This window comes from Podarcis liolepis, assembly GCF_965112155.1.
Source record: "Podarcis liolepis genome assembly, chromosome: Z".
Lineage (NCBI taxonomy): Eukaryota > Metazoa > Chordata > Lepidosauria > Squamata > Lacertidae > Podarcis > Podarcis liolepis.
The window spans coordinates 45,302,608-45,329,492 of record NC_139570.1 but is presented as its reverse complement, the minus strand read 5'-3'; the positions used below and the strand labels follow the sequence as shown (position 1 = coordinate 45,329,492).

At 42.9% G+C, this 26,885-nt stretch overlaps 3 long non-coding RNA genes across 6 annotated transcripts in view; 2 read left to right on the top strand and 1 right to left on the bottom strand.

Moving 5' to 3' along the window:
* LOC310698658 overlaps positions 1-26,885 on the top strand; it is a 268,507-nt gene that overhangs the window by 23,636 nt on the left and 217,986 nt on the right. The gene's annotated exons all lie outside the window — the stretch shown is intronic.
* Positions 1,619-12,699, bottom strand: LOC310698640. The gene is made up of 6 exons (XR_014521643.1): positions 11,794-12,699; positions 10,900-11,218; positions 9,589-9,652; positions 5,013-5,109; positions 2,763-2,828; positions 1,619-2,582 (listed from the first exon to the last, which is right to left on the bottom strand). It is a non-coding gene; the product is annotated as an uncharacterized lncRNA (long non-coding RNA).
* Positions 12,762-16,623, top strand: LOC310698643. 4 transcript variants are annotated; one of them, XR_014521646.1, is made up of 3 exons: positions 12,762-12,822; positions 13,865-14,225; positions 16,026-16,623. It is a non-coding gene; the product is annotated as an uncharacterized lncRNA (long non-coding RNA). The 4 variants fall into 4 exon arrangements; XR_014521647.1 differs by lacking the exon at positions 12,762-12,822 and having other exon boundaries at positions 12,845-14,225; XR_014521648.1 differs by lacking the exon at positions 12,762-12,822 and having other exon boundaries at positions 14,155-14,272.

The window sequence follows — 26,885 nt, the reverse complement described above, 5'->3', positions numbered from 1 at the left end:
ATGAATTAAGTTCTTAACACGAGGTACCACTGTACATAGAAACTAGTGTGCTATACACTTGCATCCACTCATTTTTGCCTTTGGCACCCACTCACCACTGGCGTGCACATTTTGGATAGCTGCCCAGAAGAAAATGAAGCCCTCTGGCTAAAACAGGTTCCCCTCCCCTGCTTATCCCACTGATTTGCATTGTGAAATTAGGATCTTAGATTGACAAGTATGTTTATTCCCAGGCCATGTTACTTTTGCATACAGACCCTCATAAATACATCCTGTTCAATTCTGCCACCACAGTCATCTTCATTTTTTTTAAACATCCATCCCAAAATCCACCTTTAAATATGGATATTTCATGTGTTTTCTTTCAAAAGATGCATTACAAAATGTGCAGTTTTTTAAGCCAAGTACTGCACTACAACACTGAGAGGGAAATATGAAATCATTGCAATACACACACTAGTCTAAGAGCTATGGATTGGTTTCAGTTTACATTTGGAATTTGAAAAGATCAAATTCCTCAAGCATCCCTAATTATGGCTAGGAAGATCTCTGGAGGGGAAAGCCTGGAGCCCGGGCTAGCTAATGAATTCCTTGTCCTCTCCTCTATGCATCTCCACCCAACAGCTCCTGTTCATTCTCAAGGTGTTCTGTCCTAATGAAAACAAGGTCACGCTTGCTCAGCAGCTGATGGACAAGAAAGGAACAGGTGGAGAAGCTGTGCAGTCGTGTAGGTTTTTATTCTGACATCCTTAATGGAATACAGATTTCAGCATTGCTGAAAGAGCTTATGCTTGAATAGCGAGAGAAGAATTATCCCATTGTCAGACACGGCTCAGGAATCATCAGGCGCGTAGTGCAAATATTTTGTTCTCAATGGAATGCAGGGGGGGGGGGGAACAAGGAAATGTTGAAGATTGAAGATTGAAAACACGGCACCTTCTCCATACATGAGAGATAAAGCATCTGATAAGTAACTGCATCTGAAAAGAGCACTTGGATTCACAGACTAGTCTGGCCCATGATGGCTATACTTGACACACAAACACACCCACGCAAAATTACTGCAGTTTGAGTAGGATGCAAAATTAATATTTTAGTCCTGAACCACTGGATTATTCTTATTCCAGATATTTCTTATGCAGGGGAACCTTATTCAGTCAAGCAACCACATTCCCTTGTGAGGCTGCACACCAGTGTCAGGTGTGGCCACACACACATCTCCATCCATGCAAACATGAGGCATTATCACAGTTCAAGGGCACATTCCAGCTAGGTGAACTTACTAGCAGAGGATACGGACCATTGAGGTAAGTAGCCTGATTGGAGTTCCAAGGGCCATATATAGAGGCCTGTAGGTCGACATTCAATTCCTGGATCCTAGATTTAATATATGGTGAGTTCACTCTTGATGCATTACACTCACCTTGAAGGCCAGACAAACTAGAACCCTATTTGGCTGTTCAAATCCCTCACATGAGGAGGGAAGTCGATCACAAGTATTTTAGTTCTATCTCTGAAGTGGGAAGCCCTTCTTTTTCCAAATAATCCCCCCCCCATCGGTTTTCCAGATTATTACAGATCAGACCAAATTACTTTAATACAACTCCCCCCCTTTTTTAAAAAAATCAGGTTTCCTGCTCCTGTTGCAAACATATGTCCATCACTTCCTCCTGGAGCTGCTTCATCTCTTCTTTAATATCCACTTGATTCTTCACCTGATGTTAGTCGATTCTCGCAGCTGACTATTATTCTGTCCTTACATACCTCTGTTAATTCTCATAAATATAAAATCCATTTATTCTGTGAACCACCCTGAGACCCCTGGGTATAAATTTGATGAATAATAATAATAATAATAATGTCATGTGTCATGTGTGTAGTCTTTCATAAACATTGTTCTCAGATCTGGTGTATTGGGAGAGTTAATTGCTATCTTCCCTTGTTTAGTTCCCTGCAGTGTTTACAAGGTCAATTCACATTCCATTCCTTCTGTTGTTCACCAGCTTGTGTACAGGATGCAGCTATAAATAACTCCCAGATAACATGTCCAATCTCTGCCATTAAAATTCCACTCTGGAGTTCTTCCTCAGCACACAGCTAAAGACAATGTCTTTTTCTCAAATACAGCCTCTTGCCAGATTTAATTAGCAGCCGTTCATCATACTCTGCATTGCTCCCTCACACTTCTGGTCCAGTCCAAAGATAGTTTTAAATAAAGTCCATTCAACCTCGGTCGAGGGGGGAGGGGATCATAAAACCTTGTTAAATTCCTTGTTGAGCATAAATCAAAAGCCTCCCCACTCTTTTTCTCAGTACCAGACAGAATAACATAGCCATGGCTACACATGTCTCTTTCATTTTGCAGGAGAGGACATGGGTGGGAAAAGACCCTTTGGAAACCATATGAAAGCACAAAGCACCTTGTCCTCCCCCTTACTTCCTGGCTGTTGTAAGGATTTTCAAGCTTCAGAAAATCATTCAAATACCTTCAAAGAGCCAAACCCAGTCCTTTCGGCAACTGATTGACTGCAGCCTGTTATCATACGTCGTTTCAGGAGCGCCTCATGATTAACACCAACATTCTAAATTAGTGAGGAACCGATCACAAATCATGCCAGTGAGGGAGGTTCATCCATTGCAGGGACACATTCCCAGGTCACACCTGCTCTGCCTTTCAAATTGACAGACATGGGCTTAAGCAGCACAGTGGGATGCAGTGAACTCCCCCAGAACCTACTGGGGAGCATTGCGAGGAATTTTACCTCATAAATCCTAGCTTTCCCCTGTCTGAACTTAGCACCATGAATCATGATGTCAGCAGAGAACCACTTTTCCAAATAATCCCCCCCCATTTTTTTATTTCCAAATTTTCCAAATTTATAAACAAACAAACACACATAAATCCAAAATGTAATTATTCCACTATTATTAACACTGTTATGTGACTTCCTCAAATCCCCCTGGCTGAGTTTCAATGTATATCATTGTAACAGTTTTCCAAAACTAATTTCTCAAAAAATTTACTTAGTCAATTAACTTCTTTCTTTCTTTTCATATAAACTTTAAACATATTATTATATAGAATCACATATTTAAGTCCTAAGTCAATCTGGTATTTGCAAGTATTTCTATTTAAATTATCTTAGCATATTTAGCTAAATATTTTAAATTTCATCCATTCTTCCTGGTACTCCTCCTCCTTTTGGTTGCAGACTCTTCCAGTCAGGTCGGCTAGCTCCCAAAAGTCCATCATCTTCATCTGCCATTCCTCTGCCGTTGGCACTTCTTGTGTTTTCCAATTCTTGGCTAACAAAATCCTAGCAGCAGTTGCAGTATACAAAATCAATCTAACATCTTGGGCAATTTCAGACCTATTATTCCAAGAAGGAAGGCCTATGGTTTCTTAATAAATGTATATTTCAACATTTTTTTCCAATTCATTATAAATCTTATCCCAGAAGTTTTTCACCTTGGCGCAGCTCCACCACATATGATAAAAGGTACCTTCTTTTTCTTTACATTTCCAACATAGATTATCACTATTATGATAAATCTTTGCTAATTTTACATGAGTTAAGAACCATCTATACATCATTTTCATAATATTTTCCTTTAACACTGAACATGCAGTGAACTTAACCCCTTTCCTCCACAACCTTTCCCAGTCTTCAAACATTATGTTATCCCTTTTCCAAATAATTTTTTTTGGTTTTCATGTAAATACAAGAACAAGATATAACTACTGTAGCTTGTCCAGTGGTGCATTAAGTTTCATATGCAGTACACAGTACACAAGAAATTTGTTTATTTATGCATTATCAATTCAAGTATCCTCTCCACAGAGATTATTGTGTTGTGGATGGAATAAAAGTATATTCTGTCACATTTATAAAGGAAAAGAATGGAAGCCAAGTCTTGCCAAAAGTGTCTATTCTTGAAGTGCCTTTAACTACCCTTCCGTGACAAGTAAGGCGTTCTGATAGAGCCACACTCCAAATATTATTTACCCAGATTTCAGTAGGGATTACTATAGGTTGTTTCCAGTATCGGGCTATTGTTAATCGGGCTGCTGTTAATAATAAAAAATACCAAATCTCTGCATTTAAGGTTACTGTTTAAATTTGAGTCTAATGATAACAAGGCAAGAGCCAAATTGGGTGAAAGAAATTGCTGCATAATTTTGGAAATAATGTGAAACACCTTTTTCCAAAAGTATATCATTGTGCAACTCTACCATGCATGAAAATATGAGTCTAACTCCCTGTAGCCTTTCCAGCATAGGGGAGAGATGCTAGTGTTTATGTTGGCTAGACATGATGCAGTGTAGTGCCAGTGAAATATAATTTTAAGAGAAGTCTCCTGCCAATGAGCAGAGATGGTTCATAGGGATGGGTTGTGCCAAATTGATTGCCATTTATTATCTGCAGTTATGATCCCTTAGTCTTTTCCCCATACTGTATGGAGGCCTCCTGTATCACCTGCATATTGTTCTAAAAGAATGCTATAAATAAGGCATGTCCAACATGTCGATAGCAATCGACTTGGGGATCACTGACTGATTTTCGTCGATCGCAGGTTGAGAAAGAAAAGCCTTTCTCTGCAGCCTGGGACGCAGCCAGTCCAATCTCATGCAAGTCCTCCTCTTCCTCCAGCCGAGGAAGCTGACTTGCCTTCCTTCCCCGACACCTGCTCTGCACTGCACTCTGTGTGTGGGGGGGGGAGGTTAGAGCACCAGCGGTGGGGTGAGGGGGACGTGGTGCCCTAAAGCAGGGCTGGGATGTGTGTGGGGGTGTTCCCAAAGGGTACTGACTTAGGGGTGGGGGCAATAACACGATTGGACTTGAAACCAAAAGCTCCAGAAGCAGAAAGACTGAGGTGGAGGGAGAGAGTGAGGATGCTGTGTGTGTGTGTGTGTGTGTGTGTGTGAGAGAGAGAGAGAGAGAGAGAGAGAGAGAAGCTGGCTCCTCAGATCTGTGCAAACTAATATAAAAATATAGTTTGACTTTTCTCACTTGTTTAGTTACTTAATGACTTCGGAGAGTGGTAGATCACTGCCAGTTTTTTATACTTGTTGGTAGATCGCAGCTCATTTGAGGTTGGACGTGCCTGCTATAAATGAAAGATGCAGCTCATTTTATTTCATATCTTGATTTGTTACAGAGAGACTCAAATGACATAAGAGAATGAAGCCCCTACCCCTTGCATTCCAAGTATCCTGCTAATGTGAACAATTGAATAGATTGAAAACAGGTTAACTAGACATCATCCAGTTTCCCCGTGAGCTCATGCTTAGAAATTGCTTTGCCTCTAGGCAGAAGCTCTCTTACCTAATTGATGCCTTTCTCCTCAATTTTTTAAAATTGTCCATATTTATCCTCCTGTCGGAATAGAATTATAGAATCATAGAATCATAGAGTTGGAATAGACCACAAGGGCCATCGAGTCCAACCCTCTGCCAAGCAGGAAACACCATCAGAGCACTCCTGACATATGGTTGTCAAGCCTCTGCTTAAAGACCTCCAAAGGAGACTCCACCACACTCCTTGGCAGCAAATTCCACTGTTGAACAGCTCTTACTGTCAGGAAGTTCTTCCTAATGTTTAGGTGGAATCTTCTTTCTTGTAGTTTGGATACATTGCTCCGTGTCCGCTTCTCTGGAGCAGCAGAAAACAACCTTTCTCCCTCCTCTATATGACATCCTTTTATATATTTGAACATGGCTATCATATCACCCCTTAACCTCCTATTCTCCAGGCTAAACATGCCCAGCTCCCTTAGCCGTTCCTCATAAGGCATCGTTTCCAGACCTTTGACCATTTTGGTTGCCCTCCTCTGGACACGTTCCAGTTTGTCAGTGTCCTTCTTGAACTGTGGTGCCCAGAACTGGACACAGTACTCCAGGTGAGGTCTGACCAGAGCAGAATACAGTGGCACTATTACTTCCCTTGATCTAGATGCTATACTCCTATTGATGCAGTCCAGAATTGCATTGGCTTTTTTAGCTGCCGCGTCACACTGTTGGCTCATGTCAAGTTTGTGGTCAACCAAGACTCCTAGATCCTTTTCACATGCACTGCTCTCAAGCCAGGTGTCACCCATCTTGTATTTGTGCCTGTCATTTTTTTGGCCCAAGTGCAATACTTTACATTTCTCCCTGCTAAAGTTCATCTTGTTTGTTTTGGCCCAGTTCTCTAATCTGTCAAGGTCGTTTTGAAGTGTGATCCTGTCCTCTGGGGTGTTAGCTACCCCTCCCAGTTTGGTGTCATCTGCAAATTTGATCAGGATGCCCTTGAGTCCATCATCCAAGTCGTTGATAAAGATGTTGAATAAGACCGGGCCCAAGACAGAACCCTGTGGCACCCCATAATAGAGGGTTCAACAGGAGTCAATGGTGAGGGTTTGGGAACCAGAACTCAGTCTCAATAGCTCCACGTCATAAGCACTGCCTTTAAAAAACATTTTGAATCTTTCCCCACTCAGTCTGGGATAGTTTTAGGAAACCGACCTTACAGACGGTGAAGAGAGAGGGGCCTTGACCTGCACCCATGGAATGTCATATTGTCCCCTAATCAAGGGGATCAGAGATTTAATCTGAAATGCTGCAGAATAAGAGTCCTAAATTTGGCATTCTGAGACCTCCCTTAGATCTATGCCTAAATAAACTAGATCTTTTCCCAGATGAAACAAATAGAATTAGCTTTCGTTGTGATTCTTTAAGCAGAGGTGAGGGAATACGGATGGGCAAAACCTCAAAAGAATATGAAATATTTGGAAGAATAGATATTTTAATCACAGCTATCTTGCCAAGCCAACTGAGATTTAAATGTTTCCATTTCACCAATTCTTGGGAAATATCTTTGAACAGGTTTTTTATAGTTTCTGCGACTAAGCTGCTTAAGATCTGGTGTTAAATTGATGCCAGTATATCTAAACCCACCATGAGCAATGCTAAATTCTGGTTGTGGTATTAGTTACTCATGAATCATTGTGGGTAGGTTAATTGGAAGAATGGCAGATTTTGCATAATTTATCTCCAGTCCTGCAACTGCATGAAATGCATTCAATTGTTTTTTTGAGTGGTTGGAGTGCATTAAGAGGGTCTCGGAGAATAACCAGAGTGTCATCAGCAAACCTATTTATTTTCTGCTCAGTATTTCTAATTCTCACACCTTCAAGTGTTGCATCTACCCACAATTGAATGGCAAGCACCTCTATCACACTGCAAAAAGCAGTGGCAACAGCAGGCAGCCTTGACGGGTGCCCCTATTGAGGTGTATGGGTTTGGTGATATACCCATTTAATGTAATGATGGCATTAGACTGTGAGTAAATTTGATTAATGATATGAAGGAATTGCTTACCAAATTGTAATTTAGCTATTAAAGATTTTTAAAATGGCCACAGAATTCTGTCAAAGGCCTTGAAGGCATCCAGAGAAATTAAAGCACCAGGGGAGTTTTGTGTGTGGAGCTCATGATTTACATTAAGAATTTGTCTCACTGAATCCAAAATATTTTCATGAAACCTGTTTGGTCAGTTGAAATATATTGTCCAACAAAAATATTGATCCTTTTGACCATTACTGTCATGAAAAGTTTTGCATCAACATTAATAAGAGCAATAGGTCAATACGAGTCCACTTTTGTGGCATCTTTCCCTGGTTTCAGAAATAAGGTCAGTTTTAAAGTTCACCAAGTTTTGGGAATTTCCCCTTCTTCTAAAATTGAATTAAATAGACTAGTTAACCAGGGTGAGAGTTCTATTCTGAATACCTTATAGCAGTGGTTCCCCATTAGAGGTCCAGGGACCCCTAGGGAATATGCAGAATCCACCCAGGGGGTCTGTGGCTCCATCCCTTGGTTCCCCCCAATTAAAATTTTGTCACTTTTGCATGGTAATATCACAAATGTTATTGTCTGGTTTGTTTGTTTTTTGGTATATCTAAAATCCTTTGCTTATTAGGCCATACCTCACATTCTGTTCAAAAAACTGCTATGCAGAGGTAACTACCACAGAGTTATCAAAAATTTCAAAAGTAGGGGGTCCATGGCTTCGCTTTTGAGAAATGGGGAGGGGGTCCTCAGTAATTAGCTAATTGGGAGCCATTGCCTTATAGTATTTTCCTGAGAAGCCATCTGGCCCTGGTGATTTGCCCAATTTTAGTCTTTTTATTGCATCCTATATATTCTCTTCGGATATTCGTTGATTCAGATGATCCCTGTGCTCCTCAGACAATGGTTTAAGGCACACTTGAGAGAGTGTTTAGTGGTTAAGAGCGGTGGACTCGTAATCTGGTGAACCACATTCGATTCCCCGCTCCTCCACATGCAGCTGCTGGGTGACCTTGGGCTAGTCACACTTCTCTGAAGTCTCTCAGCCTCACTCACCTCACAGAGTGATTGTTGTGGGGGAGGAAGAGAAAGGAGATTGTTAGCCGCTTTGAGACTCCTTAAGGGGAGTGAAAGGTGGGATATCAAGTCCAAACTCTTCTTCTTCTATAGAGGATGGTGAAGGATTGTCAGAGAAGTATAATATTTTCAGAAGATTTTATCAATTATCAAAGTATCATTGCATAATCGTCAATGGGCATCATGCATGCCAGTAATCTGATTTTTTAATTTACACTTTTTGACAGCATGAGCTAATAGATGACAAATTTTGTTACCAAATTCATAATAAACACTCCGGACTCTTGCCATTGCTTTATGTATGCGTTCAGACTCAATGGGTTGTAATTCAGAGCAAGTTTATTTTCAGGGCCTGACTTAATTTTTTGGATTTTGAGTTCTGTGACTCCTTTTCCAATATTTTAATCCTAGCAGTAAGAGCACTGATTTCAGATTCATATACCTTTTTCCTTCTTGAGGCTTCACTAATACAGTGCCCCTTTAAGACTACCGTATTTTTCGCCCTATAGGATACACCGGCCCATAGGACGCACCTAGTTTTTTGGGGGGGAAATCAAGGGGGGGAATTATTTTTTCCCCAGGTTTGCGCAGCCATCCCCAAGCTAGAAGAGGGAGGTGGAGCGCTCCGTCTCCCTCTTCTGCCTTCAGGGACAGCCTCTCTAGCCTCCGTGGGGCAGCGGCTTGCCCCGCTGTCCCCTGAGCTTGTGGAGCTGGCGATGGGGAGAAGCTTGCTGTCCCCCGAGCTTGTGGGGCTGGCGATGGGGAGAAGCAAGCTTGCTTCTCCCCACCCCCAGCCTCCAAACCAGGTCGGGGAATAGCGGGGTGGCGGCGCTGCGCCTCCCCGCTGTCCCCCGAGCTTGTGGGCTGCAGGCTGCTGCCCGCAAGCCTTGTGAGCCCGCGGGACCTCTCACCCGGCTTGCAAGGCTTGCGGATAGCTTCCTGAAGCCTGGAGAGCTAGAGGGGTCGGTGCGCAACGACCCCTCTCACTCTCCAGGCTTCAGTGAAAGCCTCCATTTGCCCCATAGGACGCACACACATTTCCCCTTCATTTTTGGAGGGGGAAAAGTGCGTCCTATAGGGTGAAAAATACGGTATTTTTCTCGTGTCCCACAGTACAGTCGTGGTAAATTATTTTCCTTAAAATAATATTTTAGTGCTTTTAATAAATGGTCTTTAGATACCTTATCAGTGATTAAGCTTGCATCAAAATACCATTTGGGGGACCTTGGAGGGTGTGTATCAAAACTTAAAAAAATGAGACAGGACCATGTTCCGGCAGAGTTAAGACACCAATATTAGCCCTAATCACATTTTGCATAATATCTTGAGTTACTATTAGGAGATTGATCCTTGACCATGTTTTGAATCAGTGAGAGATACATGTGAATTCACGTGCTGTAGGATTTAAGTGTCTGCTAGGCCCCAGTGGTCAATCATGCTCTGCAATCAGTTGTCCTGACTGCTTCTTGAAGAACAGAAAGAGCTTCAATCTATGGAGTCATTAGGGCAGCAGTTAAAGTCCCCTCCAATTATAATTGAGCCTTCTTTGCAAAGTGTTCTTAAGAAAAGCCTGTTGGTCAGAATTTGGTGCTTATGTGTAGGCCAGAGTAAGATTCATAGTACCAAGTGAGCCTCTAACAAAAATAAATCCGCCATTTGGGTCTGCTATTGAGTCTCTCATCCAAAATGGGCAATACTTGGAGAAGGGGATAGCCATGCTCCCACTTTTGGAAGAGGCCATTTTGCTCACCGAGCCATTGACCCTTTAGTAATGGTGGTTTGGAGCATTTACTTTGATGGGTTTCCTGCAACATAATTATGTCTGGGTGCTGTGTCAGTTCAAGCTCTTTTTACTGCTGAGCCCAGGCCTTTAACAGTGAATGGGGGGATTTTTAGGGGGGGCAGGATAGTTGTAATGTCTGTGCTGGGAGATCAGCAAACTGTTTTGCAACTGTGACAAAGCCTGGAACAGCCTTCCCGGCTTGCAAACTTGGGCCTTCATTGAGGCTTTTGTTAAACACTGGACTACTGTCTTGAAAATCGAACAACCTAAACTGAAAACTATGTACAGTGGTACCTTGGTTTGCATCCGCTTTGGATTACAACCGTTTTGGATTACAACTGTGTCAAACCCGGAAGTGCATGTCCCTTTTTTTGGATTACATCCAATTTTGGTGGGAAGGCCCCATTGGCAAAAGTGTGCTTTGGGTTACAACCTGTTTTGGTTTACAATCAGACCTCCAGAACAGATTATGGTTGTAAACCAAGGTGCCACTGTACAAAAATCCTACGGTGGGCCAGCAGGAACATGGGAGTGGTGGAGATCCCTCCCATAGAACCCAGGATTGACTAGGGTGGCAGGAAGGGGTTGTGGCTAATCTCCATGTTCTCTCCTCCCACCCTCGGACAAAGGTTTTTCCAACTTACTGTTGCGCTTGTTAGAGTTCAGATCCTTTTCACACATAAGGAAATAAAATGTAACCATTTCTTACTTTCTCTTTGGAGTTGCCTTATTTCTTTGTGCCTTTTTTGGTTGTCCAGCTCTTTCGTGCTTGAGCTGGGGAGACGCACTGGGGAGAGTCATCTGCTGCTTGGGGCATGTTGTCAGCCTGTTGGTTATTACTCACAACCCAGGTTCAGCCTTTGTGCTGGACTATCAACTTAAAAGGGAAGCCTGAGTGATATGCTATGCCTGCTTCTTTTAGAGCTGGTCTGCTATAATCCTGAAGTCTCTGTGCCAAAGCCTTTTGGGCCACAGATGGATACAGCTTGCACTTGAATTCTTCTTGACCATATTCACTCTTTCTTGATCTGTATCCAGTACAAAGACTCCATTATTTTCAATACCTTGTGCATAAAAAACTCTATCTTTGGCAATTACACATCTGTTATGATTAAAATTTACATTAAAAGCATGCTTGGTCAGAGTTGACACACTCAGCAAACTTTCTGTTAATTCTGGCAAGTAAACTACATTTCTCACTTCGTTATGAATAGTTTTTCTGCCTGCAACACACTGAAGCAAACCTGCTTCTTTTCCTTGCAGATATTTTGTGGCCATTTGCAATTGTAACCTGTCTCTGATGAGTTTTCATTTATGTCTCTGAAAAAATCAGCATAACCAGACAAGTGCGCTGACGCTCCTGAATCAACTAACCAACTAGAAGAATTACTGTTAATAGCATCAGTTTTTGCTAGATAGTTCTGATGAACTGCAAATGCATTTTTAGTTTGCTTTCAGCCGCCTTGGAACTTTTCTTTATTTGTGCCAATTTGTTTTGTACAATACCTTGCAAAATGTCCTATTTTCCCACACAAAAAGCATCTAGTTTTGTCTCTTTTGTTTGCACCTTGAAAAACAGTTTTATTTTTAAAATTATACTTACCAGTCTTTTGTACAGCAAATACTTGTGTTTCACCCTTTGCTACCTTTTCTGCTCTCCTAGCAGCCTCCTCTTTAAGTCTTGGTACAACATTTTCATATCAAGTTTATCTTTAGTCTCTAGTCTAGTGCATGTATCAAAGAATCGTAACTTTCAGGCAGAATTAAAATCACTTTTTCCTCTTCTTCAAATTTCTTGCCTATAGTATTAAATGATCCATCAACTTTGTCACTTGACTTTGATGCTTTTCTAAATCTCCGTATTTTTTTCAGTTTAAAACTAAACAGCTTTCTTGATAAATACAGTCTCTCATTCAGAGTGTTCCTCTCATACAATTCTTTCAGACCTCGCCACAACACTTTGGCAGTCTTAAAATCGCTTATGTGGTGTAAGTCACTGTCACTCACATGAGTTGAAATTACTGTCTTTGCCTCTCTGTCCTGCTTTTCCCACTTTACCTCTTCTGCCTCTTCTGCTGATGCAGATTTTCCAGTTGTTTCCCACAACTTCTTCACTAGCTCATTCTCCATTTGAAATTTCTATAAAGGATGGTTACTTGAAGTGAGAACAGGCAAAGAAGGCTCTAGGGCTTTCACAGGTTTTATATACGTGGTCATTGTTTTTCTCTCTTTTCAGACTGGGCCCATAACCCTATTGTTGTGGAGGGTGGGGTGATTAACAAAACCAATCCTCCTGGCAAACTGGGAATATCCCCTCACTCACCCAGTTTAGGACATTCCTTACCTTTCCTCAGTCGAGTTTCTTTTCTTTCAGCAAAGTAAGCATGTCAAACAAAGCTTTAATAATAAAGAAAATTGTAACACAATAACATACCATCTGAGAGAAACTAAAACGACTTAATGAGGCAAGAATGACAGTTGGTCTCTCTAACTGATCTTAACTGAACACCAGCAGGGATGGGCTGATTCCAGAGAATAACACAAAGTCCGGCCCACCAGGTGCCAGACATTCTAATGCTCAAATTAGGCCCCAGTGTTTTTCTTGCAGTCACCTCCCCTTCCTGATTTTCTGGTAGGCCTCTTAGATGAATTATTTTCCTCCTGTCCCTGTCTGATTGTTCCTCCAACTTCATAGCAAAATCTTCTGTCATTTGTAAGAGCTGGATCTCGGACTGGTTAGTTAGAGCAAGATTGTGTGCATCATTTTATGTTTTAGAATTATCAGGCACATATCAAATTTCTGCTCAAGTGAAGATGGGGCTGCTCTTCAGTCCAAGGCCAGTGCCTACCTTATTTTATTAATGTAATCATCTGACTCTCTGGCCTCTTCCATTACAGCAGCTGCTTTCTTGCCTTTTGGGGCCTTCATGAAGCCTCATACAGAGCTCCCTCTTATTTCTTTCTGAAGCACTAACCTTGCAGATTTCCTTTTTGGTCCCCGTATTTCTTGAATCATCTCCATGCTGAGGCTGTATAAAACTTTTGATTAGATGTCAGTAGGATCCACTCTGATTAGAATTTGTCCCAGGGCGATTGGAGATGCAGAAATATGCCTCTATTTAGCTTTCCTGCTAGCCACCCCTCCCCCAGCTTTTTCTACACATGGAGGCTTCTCATACAGTTTAGATCCCCATCTTCTCAGGTTCTAAACCATGTAGGGAACCTGTACAATTGCAACAGGTTCCATCACCTTTATCAAGGGTGGGAAACTGGACTGAGCAGGTGGTCTAGCTCTAAAACTTTGCCACCCCCTGTGGGCCATTTTAACAGGTGGACTGTGCAACAACATTATATGGCAATAAACAATTTACCCTGTGAAAAATTGGGAGCAAGTTCCTATTTTCTTCCACTCTGTCCTATTTTCTTCCACTCTTTCCTTGCAGGTGTGGCCTGCTTCAATTCAAGTTGCATTGAACAACCTTCCTTTGTAGGCTTAGCTCAGGTTCATTTCTGCATTTCTGATTGTTCTTGTTCCGTTTGGCCCCTTATTGTATTGCCTCTTAGCTTTCTCCTGTCCAGGTTCCTTTTACTCCTGGGGTGGAGCAATAGCTCAGTTGTAGAGCATCTGCTTTGTGTAACGAAGGTTTCAGGTTAAATCTCCTATCTCCATATAGGGCTGGGAAAAGCTCCCATCTAGACCAAGGTTCAGGCAACCTCCTGTTTCTATGTTCATCCTCCGCTGGATCATCAATGCAAATGGGCTGTGCAAGCAAAGAGGACAGATCTGAGCACCAACGAGCTCACATTTCACCACTATGAATCTCTCCCACTGAAGTTGTCTCACCTCGAGTAGCAGCAACTTTCCATTTGCTTCAGTGAATCATGTGCTACCTCATAATGTGGAAAGCAGCAAACATTAACACGACACATGACAAGTTTGGTGAGTCAACCAAAGTGAGTGCATCTGTCAACAAGGGGCAGGTGGCCAGCTCTTTTCCTCAAGGGAAAGATGGCTGAATAAATAACACAGCAAAGGTAAAGCAGATCCCATCAAGCTCCCTTGCCAAATTCAATCAGGTCAGGTGAGCTCTGAACACACAGATCCAAAAATTAAAAGTTTACTGTGCCAAACATGCTACTTGAATACAAAATTCCCCCTTGTAAAGGGCAGGAGGGGAAGACATTATAACAAAGTATTTATAAACTACTTGAATAAAAGAATTGAGGGGATGCTCATCAAATTTGCAGATGGCACCAAACTGGAAAGGATAGCTAATGCCACAAAAGACAGAATCAAAATTCAAAATTATTGGATAACTAGGCCCAAGCTAACAAAATGAATTTCAATAGGGACAAATGTCGATTATCTAATTTCTGTGGTTAACAAATGTAGTTCTTCATGTCCATTTATTATATAAAGAATATTTCTAAGATGAGATGCACAATGATACCATTTAAGCTGGGATATCCCTCTGTCAATAGGGGTAAATAATACAATATCGTGTGGTTGTGATCAATTATCTTGATGAATAAATTATATAATAAGCTTTTGTCACCTAATAATGGTCCAGTCTGGATAGGAATAGTTTGAAAAAGAAGCAAAATTTTCTGAAGTAACATTTTAACTGATGAAATATTACCCCATCAAGTCATATATAGCTTTTTCCAAATTCTCATGTTAGTTTTGAAGTCTGTGATTATTGGTTTATAATTTATTCCAGCTTTGAGACTTTTGTATGTATATATGTGTGTGTGTGTGTGTGTAAAATGAATTTGCATATTACATAGTATAAGAACTGAGAATTTGTGGAGACCATGTATTAATTCTGGAGGCGTTTGAATGCAAAACTATTCTGATTTACCATAATTCACTTTAAATCCAGATACCGAGTTAAATTGGGATTATTCTTGCATGATGGCCAGAATTAAAATTTGAGGATATGGTGTTATCATTGTATTCTCATCTGCAAAGAAGTTCAACATATAGCATTTACCACAAACTGTTATTTCCAAATTGGATGGATTCTGTTGGAGTGCTAGGGCCATTGATTCATTGACTACAACAAAAAGCAGAGGGGATGGAGGGTAATCTTGCTTTGTGCCCTGGCTGATAAGAAAACCCCCCAAAGTATCTTCAATTTACCTGTATGTTTGCATGGGTAGAATCATGCAGTCTTTTTATCAAGTTGACAAAGGGGGAATCATACTCTGAATCTGGTCAGTGCAGCAAACAAAAAAGGCTGGTTAAATCAATCAAAAGCTTTAGTGATGTCTACTTAGAATATTTCAGTAGAATTTGGTTGTGCATAGGCCATGAATAATATTTAGTATGTGCCTGATGGGAATAATGATATACATATCTATGGTGAATATATAACATATGGTCTTTATTAATGTAATTTGGTTCAATTCATGCTTGTCTGTCTGTTTTATCAGGATTTTTTGCATCCACATTTATCAATAAGATGGGTCAGTAAGAGTTGGTTAGTTACAGGTTTTTTAATGGCTTGTTGTTGTTGTTTAGTCGTTTAGTTGTGTCCAACTCTTTGTGACCCCATGGACCAGAGCACGCCAGGCACTCCTGTCTTCCACTGCCTCCCGCAGTTTGGTCAAATTCATGCTGGCTTTTTTAATGGCTTAGGAAGTACTATAATATTTGTTGGTTTCCATGTGCTAGGGACTTCCCCTCTAGAAAAAGATACTCGTGAACAACTTAGAAAGAAGAGGTACCAATTGAGTTTGGAATGCTTTATAGAAAGCTCCCATAATTCTGTTCAAGCTGGGAGACTTAGATAGACTTATTGTTGTTGTTTTCGTTGTTACTATTTCTTCTAGCTTAGATGGTGGAGGATGCTTTGTGTGAATGGCAGCAGTATGAATTTTATCAAAGGAAGTGATTGAGCGATATACTTAATCCGATTCAGTGAACAGTCAGTGTGTTTCCAAATTCGCTTGACTTGAGTCTGTATGCCCCAATAACATCAGGGTGAATTGCCTGTGCCCACAGCTGATGTGCTGCCTGGACCAGCTCTTCAGGCTCATAGAGTTCAACAGCAGCATTGAACTGGACTACCTCTAGATTGCCCAGTGACTTGAGGGGATGCGCCAGTGATGCTGCTGGCTAGACCATGACATGCAGGGAACAAGGGAGAAGCTGTGCCAGTCAGTGTCTGAGCATTCAGTCCTGGAAGTGAAGTTGAAACATGCTCACAACCAAGTGGAGGTGGAGATGAAGAAAAGGCATCAGGTGGAAAAGTAGGAGTATAAGCTGCAGTTTCTATATGACTATCTGGTCGCTGATCTGCATATCCATCTTTTCAATGAGGACCGGCACTCAGTCCTGGCAGCTTCAACCACAGCACCCTGCTGCCTGGCAAATGGCTATCTGCAGTAGAAGAATATAGCACCTGAAATATACTCGGAGTCGAGTGTGGATTTCATGCTCTTTATTCAGCTCATAGTAGTGAGGAATGAAAGTTCCCCCCAAATATCTGCTTTATATACATTATTTACACAATGGGTCACACGTGATTGGCTAATTCCGGGATTCTCCTGTAAGCCAATCAGGTTGCAGATTCACTTCCAACTGGAGCTGGATTGGGTGGCTCCTGTGGACCAATCATACTGCTGCATTGTTCTAGGACCAATCAGACTGCTGCTTTTTGGATCCTATTCAACTCAGTACATAACAGCACCTCAATCAGATCAGGCATTAGCTTTGACTACTCAGATGAGGAAGTGAATTTGGAAGTGATAAAAATCCATCAAAGCAGATACAAAGGGTCTCTTCACTCATATTCCTGATTCAGGCAGTGGGTAACAACCAAATCTGCATAGACATCTGTGGCACCTCCTCCTAGCTCCAATGAGATGTCTGTCGCAGTCCTGAGATCTGGAACCACTGCCCACATTTTGCCACCTATTGTATGGTTCATCACTGATCCCATCAGAATCATTGCATCTCTACCCTCTGACACCTCACTAAAGGCTGGGGCACTAGTAATCTATCTCAATATTTTTGAATGGCATCTATGTAAATTGTTTCAGCAGTATAGTTTTATGGGGGGGGGGTTGGAATTGATGTCAAATCTGATTAGGATCAATTTTTTTAAAATTGTAAGGAAAGTACTTGTTTCCATTTTCCCCCCTCAGTAAGTTTGCAAATATCTTAAAATTTTTGTTGCCAAATTCACAAACTTTTGGGCCCAATACTGACGTGAGCCAGCTACTTTAGGGATTGCTAGCATTTTAAATTCAGCTCATTTACATAGTAATTTTCTGCACAACCGAGGACTTTGGGATTCCTGTAATCTTATATTTAGTCTAAATTCTTTTATGTCTGCAAGAAGTGAGGAATGAATTTTTATTTATTTCTCTAATCTATATCTTTCACTTATAAAATGTCTTCTCACCATTGCCCTCAGAGTATCCCATACTAATACGGGGAAGTGCTCTCCCATATTTTTAATATCTAAGAAATCTGTACTTTCTCCATGACTAATGTATTTGGTCAGTAAAACACTTAAGGCTCCAGCAGGGGGTAGGGGAAGGTGTTGAATGTAAGCTGATAATGGTGATGAGGGGAGCATGGACCAACATCAGTCTTAAGCCTTCTTGGAGCGGAGGAGTTTATTAGTCTACTTCTCTGGGATTAGGATATGATCAATTTGGAAATATGATAGGCGGCTCCCTGAAGAAAAAGTGAAATATTTTTCTCCCCTATGCTGGGTCCTCCAAGAGTCAATAATTTTAAACTTAGGTAAAAGAGAGTCAAAGTTTAGAGTTTCATAATAAATAAAATAAATAAAAATAAACCTTTATTGTCACTACACCACCTGTGTGCAGTGAAATTAAATGAGCCCCCCCCCAATACACTCAGTCTTGTTCACGCTCTGTGTGTTTGTTGGAAGTCAATTGCACCACTGGTTTTTTCCATTCAGCAGCCCAACAGCCCACGGATAAAAACTGTTCTTTAACCTGTTGGTGCAGCTGACTATACTACTTCTGCCCGAAGGTAGGAAATTAAAGAGGTGCTGGCCAGGATGAGTCATCCCTAAGAATTTTCCTCACTCTCCTGAGGCAGCAGTCTCCTGTGATGTCATCTAGCGAACTCTGGGGGCAGCCCATGATATCATGTGCTGTATTCACGACCCTCTGTAGGGACTTCCTGTCCGTGGCTGTCAAACCAGCGTACCATAAAGTACCTTTTTCCTGTCCCTTTTTCTTGCCCCAGACCTACCTAGTTAATTTGAGAACGTAAGATTTACTACTAGCTTACCTATAAGAAATGATGTAAGAGATGAAAGTAAACATTTCAGAAAGCTGCCTTGTCCTTTACTAGGACTGTAGTGAGCCAAAGTGAGTTCCCTATGCAGTATTGTCTCTTTAACAACAACGGACTGTCTTAGGGGATCCTGACAAAGAAAACCTGCCTTATCTGAGAGCTAAATCTTGAAGCATTGCTCTTTGGATGTTCACTAATAATTATACCAGCACACACACCCGTTATCTGAAGTGGTTTGACATTCAAATCTGGGTCCTTAGCTTTCCTTTGGTGTGTCTCCTGAATAAGGGGAATATCAGGATAATATTTACTATGAACCAAAATAACTCTTTCCCATTTAATAGAGTTGCCTAGTTCATTTACAATCCAAGTTTAGACACTTTTAGTTTAGACATAATATAAAAATGTTATTAACAGCATCAAATGGTTGAAGAAAACCAAGTACCAAATATTCCGAGATTAGAATAACAATAACTATAAACGGTCTTCTTGTCCCAACATAATCGAGAGTGGATATCTACCTCACATCTCATCTCCCACACTGGGAGTGTAAAAACTAGAGGAAAAAATTAGAAAATAAATTCAAGAAGCAAAAAGAAAGGCAGTGGAGTCTCAGCACCATTTTAGATTGAGAGGGAACCATCTGCATTGTTTCTTCCTGCCCTTGATTTAGAATCATAGAATCTTGGAAGGGACCCAAGGGTCATCTAGTCCAACCCCCTGCAAAGAAGGAATCTCACTCAGCTAAAGCATCCATTACAGACAGCCATCCAACCTCTGTTTAACAACCTCCAAGGAAAGAGAGTCCACAACCTTCCGAGGAAGATTGTTCTACTGTCAAACAGCTCTTTCTAAGTTTTTCCTCCTTTCTTGTAAATTGAAGCCATTGGTTCAAGTCCTACCTTCCAGTGCAGGTAAAAACAAGCTTGCTCCATGCGACAACCCTTTAGATATTTGAAGATGGCACCTCATTTCCAGGCTAAACATTCCTAGCTCCTCCAACCTTTCCTCATAAGGTTCGGCTTCTAGATCCTTGATCACCCTACTTGCCCTCTTTCAGGTATGGTCTGACCAAGGCAGATGTCAGGAGTCCAGGTTCCCAGCTTGATAATACAGTGAGTGTGGGTAATGAAAATGGAGGATTTATTACAAAATAAATCTGTGTTCAAGCCTACTCTCAGTTGTTCCCTTGACAACCGGCCATCCAAGGTCAGGGAGAGTCAACGTTGGCAGCTGTGTGCTCTGCTCAGCTGACGTCGACTCCAAACTTTTCTGTTCCTGACTGTATTCAGCAGTTGGATGCAAAGTTGCACTAGGAGCTGGCTCATTCCTGACAGCAGAATAGAGTGGTACTACCCTTGATCTGAACACTATACTTCTGTGATGCAGTCTAGAATAGTATTCATGCTTTTTTTTTTTTGCTAGTGCAAGACACTGTTGATCCATGTTAAGCTTGTAGTCCACTAAGACTCCTAGATCCTTTTCACATGTCCTGCTAGCAAGCCAGGTGTCCTCCATTCTATATTTGTGAATCTGGTTCTTCCTGCCTACATTTGTCACTATTGAAATCCATTTCATTAGCTTGCACCTATCTCTCCAATCTGTTAAGGTCATTTTGAATTTTGATTCTGTCCCCTTTGGCATTAGCTACACCTCCCAGTTTCGTGTCATATGCAAATTTGATGAGTATCCCCTCAATTCATTAAAGTTACCCATAAAGATGTTGAACAACAGTGGGCCCTGGACAGAATCCTGCAGCAACCCACTTGTCACTTTTTCCCAGGAGGACAAGGAACCATTAATGAGTATTCTTTGGGTTCAGTCAGTCAACCAGCTACAAATCCACCCTAATAGTTACCTTGTTCAGCCCACATTTTACAAGCTTCCTCATGAGAATATCTTGGGGGACTTTGTCAAAAGCCTTACTGAAATCATAATACACTACATCCACAGCATTTCCCTGATCCACCAAGTTGGTACCGTATTTTTCGCCCTATAGGACGCACTATTTCCCCTCCAAAAATGAAGGGGAAATGTGTGTGCGTCCTATGGGGTGAATGCAGGCTTTCGCTGAAGCCTGGAGAGCGAGAGGCATCGGTGCGCACCGACCCCTCTCGCTCTCCAGGCTTCAGGAAGCTATCCGCAAGCCTTGCGAGCCCGGAGGAGTTCCCGTGGGCTCGCAAGGCTTGCTGGCAGCAGCCTGCAGCCCGGAGCACAGGGCGCCCTCCAGAGGACACCCCATGCTTCGGGAAAGTGTCCGCAAGCCTCCCGCGTCCGGTGGGAGGTCCTGCCCGGCGCGCGAGGCTTGGGGCGGCAGCCTGCATCCTAAAGCACAGGGTGCCCTCCGGAGGTCGCCCCGTGCTTCGGGAAGGTGTCTGCAAGCCTGTTCGGGGGTCGGGGGAAGCTCGGGCTTCCCCCGCGCCAGCCCCGTGCCTGGGGGGGGGGGAATAAATGTTTTTTCTTTATTCCCCCCCTCAAAAAACTGGTCCTATGGGGTGGTGCATCCTATGGGGCGAAAAATACGGTAATTCCATTTTAAAAAAATCAAAAAAATCAAATTGGTCTGGCATGACCATACTGGGTCTTAGTAATCACAGCATCCTTTTTCAAATGCTCACAGACCAACTGTTGAATTGTCTCTTCTAGAAGGACCTTCCCTGGTATAGATGCCAAGCTTAGCAGTTGGTAGTTACCTCGGTCTTCCTCCCCCCCCCCCCCCGTCTGAAGATGGCAACAACATTTGCCTGCCTCCAGTCTGTAGGGACCTCACATGTTCTGCAAGATTTCTCAAAGATCATGCACAAAGGTTCTGAAAGTACCCTTGGATTCAGCTCATCAGGACCTGGAGATTTGAATTCATTTAAAGTATCTAGGTGTTCCCTTACTACCTCTTTTCCTATCTTGGGCTGCAGCTCCCTCCTTACATCATTTACAGTGGTACCTCAGGTTACATACGCTTCAGGTTACAGACTCCACTAACCCAGAAATAGTACCTCGGGTTAAGAACTTTGCTTCAGGATGAGAACAGAAATCGTGCTCCGGCGGCACAGCAGCAGCAGGAGGCCCCATTAGCTAAAGTAGTGCTTCAGGTTAAGAATAGTTTCAGGTTAAGAACAGACCTCCGGAATGAATTAAGTACTTAACCCGAGGTACCACTGTATTCTGTTATCACCAGGTTGGGCATCACTTTCCTTTTGGGTGAAGACAGAGGCAAAGTAGGTGTTGAGTAATTCCTCCTGCTCTCTGTCACCCAATAGCATTTCCCGTCTCTCCACAAAGAGGACCCACCACTTCCTTGTTCTTCCTCTTACTTTGGACATAACCAAAGAAAACTTTTTTTATTATTGTTAACCTCTCCCGTAAGTCTGGGCTCATTCTGAGCTTTAACCAGCCTGACTTTCCCCCTCCAACTGTTGGCTACCTGTGTATACTCCTTTGTGATTTTCCATTTCTTCCATTTCTTATACATGCCCTTCTTAACTCTGCTCATCTGAAGCTCCTTATGCAGTAACACTGGTTTCCCTAGATGCCTCCCACTTTTCTTTCTTGTTGGAATTGTCTTCATTTGGGCCTTCAATATTTCTCCTTTTATAAACCCCCATCCTTCTTGGACTCATTTTTCTTTGAGTATTTCTAACCATGGGATCACACCCAGTAGCTCCTTAAGCTTTTTGAAATTGGTCTTCTTAAAGTCCAGAGTGCATGTCCAACTACACACAGTTTCCCATTGCCTATCATGAAACTAAGGAGAACATGATCACTTCCTCTCAAGTTTCTGAGTACTTCCATTTTGTCGATCAGTTCCTCCCTATTGGTGAGGACCAGCTCCAAGATAGACGAACCCCTCGTTGCTTCTTCATCTCCTGGAATTGAAATTGTTAGTGAGGCAATGGAGAAAATTGTCGGCCCTTATACTGTATTCTTGGCAGAGTTTGAGTGCCAACACATATCAGGGAAGTTGAAGTCCCCCATGACTACTATATCTCTCCTTTTTGAATGTTTGGTAATCTGCTCTAATAAGGAATCATCCAAATTTTCAGTCTGGCTTGCCAGTCTATAGCAGGCAGCCACAGTAAGGTCACTGTTATTTCTCTTGCCTACAATTTTTACCCTATAAACTCTCAATCTGCTTTCCATGCTCCAGGGCATGGGTTTCTTCACAAGTGTACATATCCTTTATAAATGATGCTCCCTGCCTCTTTGTTCTATTCCTTTTGAACAGGTTATACCCCTCAATTCCTACATTCCAGTCCCGAGTCTCATACCATCAGGATTCAGTAATGCATGCCAGGTCAAATTTGCCATCCTTTACTAAAAGCTCCAATTTGTCTTGCTTGTTTCCCATACTCTGTGCATTTGTTTAGACACAATTCAAACCATGAGTCATTCCGAGCAGCTGCTTCCTTCCTATAGTTTGCTGCCCTTTAGCAGGTTTCTGGAGCACCACCTGTTTCCTGTGTATCAATGAAGCTATTATTCCCAGTGTCAGGTATTCTTCTGTCATTTGTAATGTTGTCTCCCTCCCCCTCAAGATCTAGTTTAAAGCTCTCCTGATCAGGTTCTTGAGGCTCTTAGAAAACACATTCTTGTCAAACACTGTGAGGTACAGCCTATCTCTTGCCAGAACTCCTTCCTTAAAGGAAGTGGAGAACATGATCCAAGAAGCCAAATCCTTCCTGACGACGCCACCTGCACAGCCAGTGGTTTACCTCCAGTATTTTCCTCTCTCTTCCTGGGCCATGATCTTCAAGAGGAAGGGGTGATGAAAATACTACCTGTGCCGCAAGTCTCTTTAGCTCCCTGCCCAGGGTTTCATCATCTTTTGCTATGCATTGCAGGCTGTGTGTGGCAGTATTATTTGTTTCCACATGAATCAGAAGGAAGCTGTAGTGGTCAGTGGGCTTTATAAGACTTGGCAACTTCTCTATCACATCATTAATCTTTGCACCCAGAAGACAGCACATCTCCTATGACATCCTGTTTCCTCGTCACACTACAGCCTCTGTTTCCCTCAGTAGGGAGTCACCTATCACCTCCACATCTCTTTCTCCTCTGGGGAGTGGCAGAATCATTCTATGGGCTGGGCCTTCCAAAGCCTGCTTGGAGTGTTCTGGGATCTGCATCCATTGTTCTTGAGTCTTCCCCTCTTGTTAATTGGAGCTTATTTTGATATTGTTGGGATAAGCTACAAAGACAGGAACCTTATGGTTTGAATACTCCTTCCTCTCAGCTTGACATCTCCAGGCTGCAATTCCCTTTCCCGAGTATCTTCTCCATGGAAGGTAGTACATTATTACCACACTCATCCACGATCAGGAGCCTTGGATCTGAAGTGGTTAGATCAAAAATGGAAGAAGACTCCTTCAAGTCATTCTCCTCCTGTCTTCTTTCTCCTCTGGGGGGTGGCAGTAATCATTCCGTGCACTGTATGTTCCACAGCCACCTTGGTGTCTTCTGAAGTTGGCAACTGCTGCCCTAGCTCCTCTGGCCAAGAACTAGTGCCCAAGGTAAGAGCATAAAAGCAATTTTGCAACTCTAACGACAAAACGTGGCTTGCAACTATTTTACTTCTGTGTGTCACATTCCTCCAGAGGTTAGTCTCTTGCAATGGGTGATCTTCCTCGTTCCTGGGGACACCCCATCTATCTTGCTGTTCTACAGCCAACTCAGTTCTATCAAGAAATTCTGCATGTTGTCCTGTAGCTTGAGGTGTGGCTAGGCAGGCCTCAAGTTTGTTGCACCTTCTCTTCTAGCAAGACAGTCGGCTTGCACTTGATGCAAGTGTACTGTTTCTTGTTCTCTGGCAGGAAGACAAACATGGCAAAGTGTTGCAGGTTACTGCAGCAGTTCCATCACCCTCCATGTCTCTTGGTCCTGTGCACACCATGAGTCAGAACCCTGGGCCTCCCCCTTAAACTCCCCAACTAAACACCCCTGTTTATGAAGCCTGTTTGTGAGCTCTGGTCATGAGCTCACCAGAAGAAGAAGAAGAAAAGTTTGGATTTGATATCCCGCTTTATCACTACCCAAAGGAATCTCAAAGCGGTTAACAATCTCCTTTCCCTTCCTCCCCCACAACAAACACTCTGTGTGGTGAGTGAGGCTGAGAGACTTCAAAGAAGTGTGACTAGCCCAAGGTCACTCAGCAGCTGCATGTGGAGGAGCAGAGACGCGAATCCGGTTCCCCAGATTATGAGTCTACCACTCTCAACCACTACACCACACTGGCTCAGAATCTGTGGTGAGCTAAGTTTGACTGTTGCTGTCTGCTAACTCCTCCCTCAGCTCACTTCCTCATTCAGCCTGGCTTCCTCTCAGCTGTAACTCCTCCCCCTCAGATCCTGTGCTTCAGCAGCACAATCAGATACACCCTCTGGCCTGCAATGAAAGAGATATAATCAAGAAAAGTAATAAATTCTCTAGCAAAGCACTCTGTCACTCCCTGAGGCCTGCTATCAATCTGTCAAACTTTTAAACAGCTCAAGCAAGCAAGAAGCCTTACTCCAAAAGAGCTCACTGTCTTCAGTCTCCTGCAGCAATCCTCACCCCCTGTTTGTGAGCTCTGTTTGCGAGCTCCCATAATCTGACAATAACTTGCCATCCTGCTTGTTCAGAAACTTCATCCTCCATGCTATCCTCCACCAATTGAGCAGCAGGTTGATCTCCATTTCAGTAGAGACCTCAAGTTGTTTCAAGACCTTTTTAGCCTCTGTGTGGGAGGTAGCTATCATGTTATTTTTCATCGTGGAAAGTTTGAAATAGAACCCTCACTTATGCAATAATATTCCTGCATTTTGTAAGAGCATTGTGTATGGTTTAAAATCCAGTCTTCACTGCAGCATGTCCAGTCTCTTGAAAGAATAGGACTTTTCCCACATAGGTAGAGTGGTAGAGCTGCATACGTTTATTTTTTTAACAGAAAAGCATATGAACCATACTATGATGTCTTGGGGTTCTCTTTCTTGCTTTGGTTTCAGGCGTAAGACTCAGCATGCCTGTTCAGTCTTGCATTTGTAAGTTTGCTGTTGGGAACAGCGGTGGAACATGCTTTAATGGTGTCCGGGGGGCATGCGCATGCCGGGGGAGGGGGCTCAAGAGGGCAAAAGGAACCCACAATGCACCAGCCCAGCCTTCATTGCCAATGCCAATAGAGAGACACCAGCCCTGAGCCACTTTGTGAGGATTTTTAGAATGATCCCAGCCTCGCAAAGCAACACAGGGCCCTGCGCTGGTATGTGAGGCTGGAATCTGTTCAGTTCCCAATCTCACAAACCAGCCTCGGCAGGGCAGCATGAGAAGGACACCATGCACAAAGGGAGCAGCACTCCCCACCCCCCGGAAAGTGCACCTGGGGTGACTGCCCCAGCAGCTGCCCCCCCTACTACACCCCAAGTTGGGAAGGTGCTATTCATCCATTCCACAAATGCTGTTGTTAGGCTCCTTTCTCCAAATTCCTCTGAAATTTTGCAGGTCCTCAGATTTACATGTCTCTCTCTGTCTTGAATGCCCGCTACTTGCAGTTTGAATTCTGCTTGCATTCATTTCATTTGTTTACTTGCAGTGTTCTTTTTAATACTTTGAATGCCCTATTAGCTGTTTGGATTAAGTCTGCCAGTGTTGCTAAAGCTTCTGCTGCTTCATCTTTTAGAGGCTGTACTGTTTTATTCCATTCTTGGAACATGTCAGTTCTATGTAGAAGTACTAAGCTAGCAAAAGTCCCATATTCTTGTGGTTTTTCTTGTCCTCTTTGCTGAGGTATGGGGGGTATATTGTCCATTTGTATTAGCAGAAGTATCTGAATCTACAGATCAGAGAAAAGAGTATAACCCCAATGTGTCTCCAATTGCTTTGTCAGTTTCGGGCTGGCATGGGAATCTACCTGACCAGGGGTGTAGCAAGCGGGGTGCGGTAGGTCTGGTCTGCCCCAGGTGTCCCCACTGAGGGGGGTGACAAAATGCTGGGTGGCACTCACTGTGTGGCATGCAGTGCTCCCTATCCACGCATTTCTCCTGGGAGTGACGTGGTGGTTTGAGCACCCACAGGCTGTTCACTGCCCCAAACAGTCCACCCGTTACCTCCCTCTCAGCTGTAGGGCGGCTGAGTGGGAGGAGGCAGGCAGACTCCTCGGAGGCCTTGCGGTGCCCCCATGGGCAGCTGGCTCCGCCCCTGGGCACAGGGCACATGCGCCACCCCAGGTGCCCGATGGGCTTGCTCTGCTGCTGTACCTGATCACTGTCTTTCATTCCAATTGGTGTGCATGGTAGGGCTGCAGGTTCAGTAGTGGCCCCACCACTCAATTAAACCCTGCTGGATATTGGCCAGGGTTTGGATTGTACCCTTAATCTGTGGAGATGCTTATACCTAATCAATTTCCTGCTTTATTTTTCATCACTTCTGGACACTAGGAATAG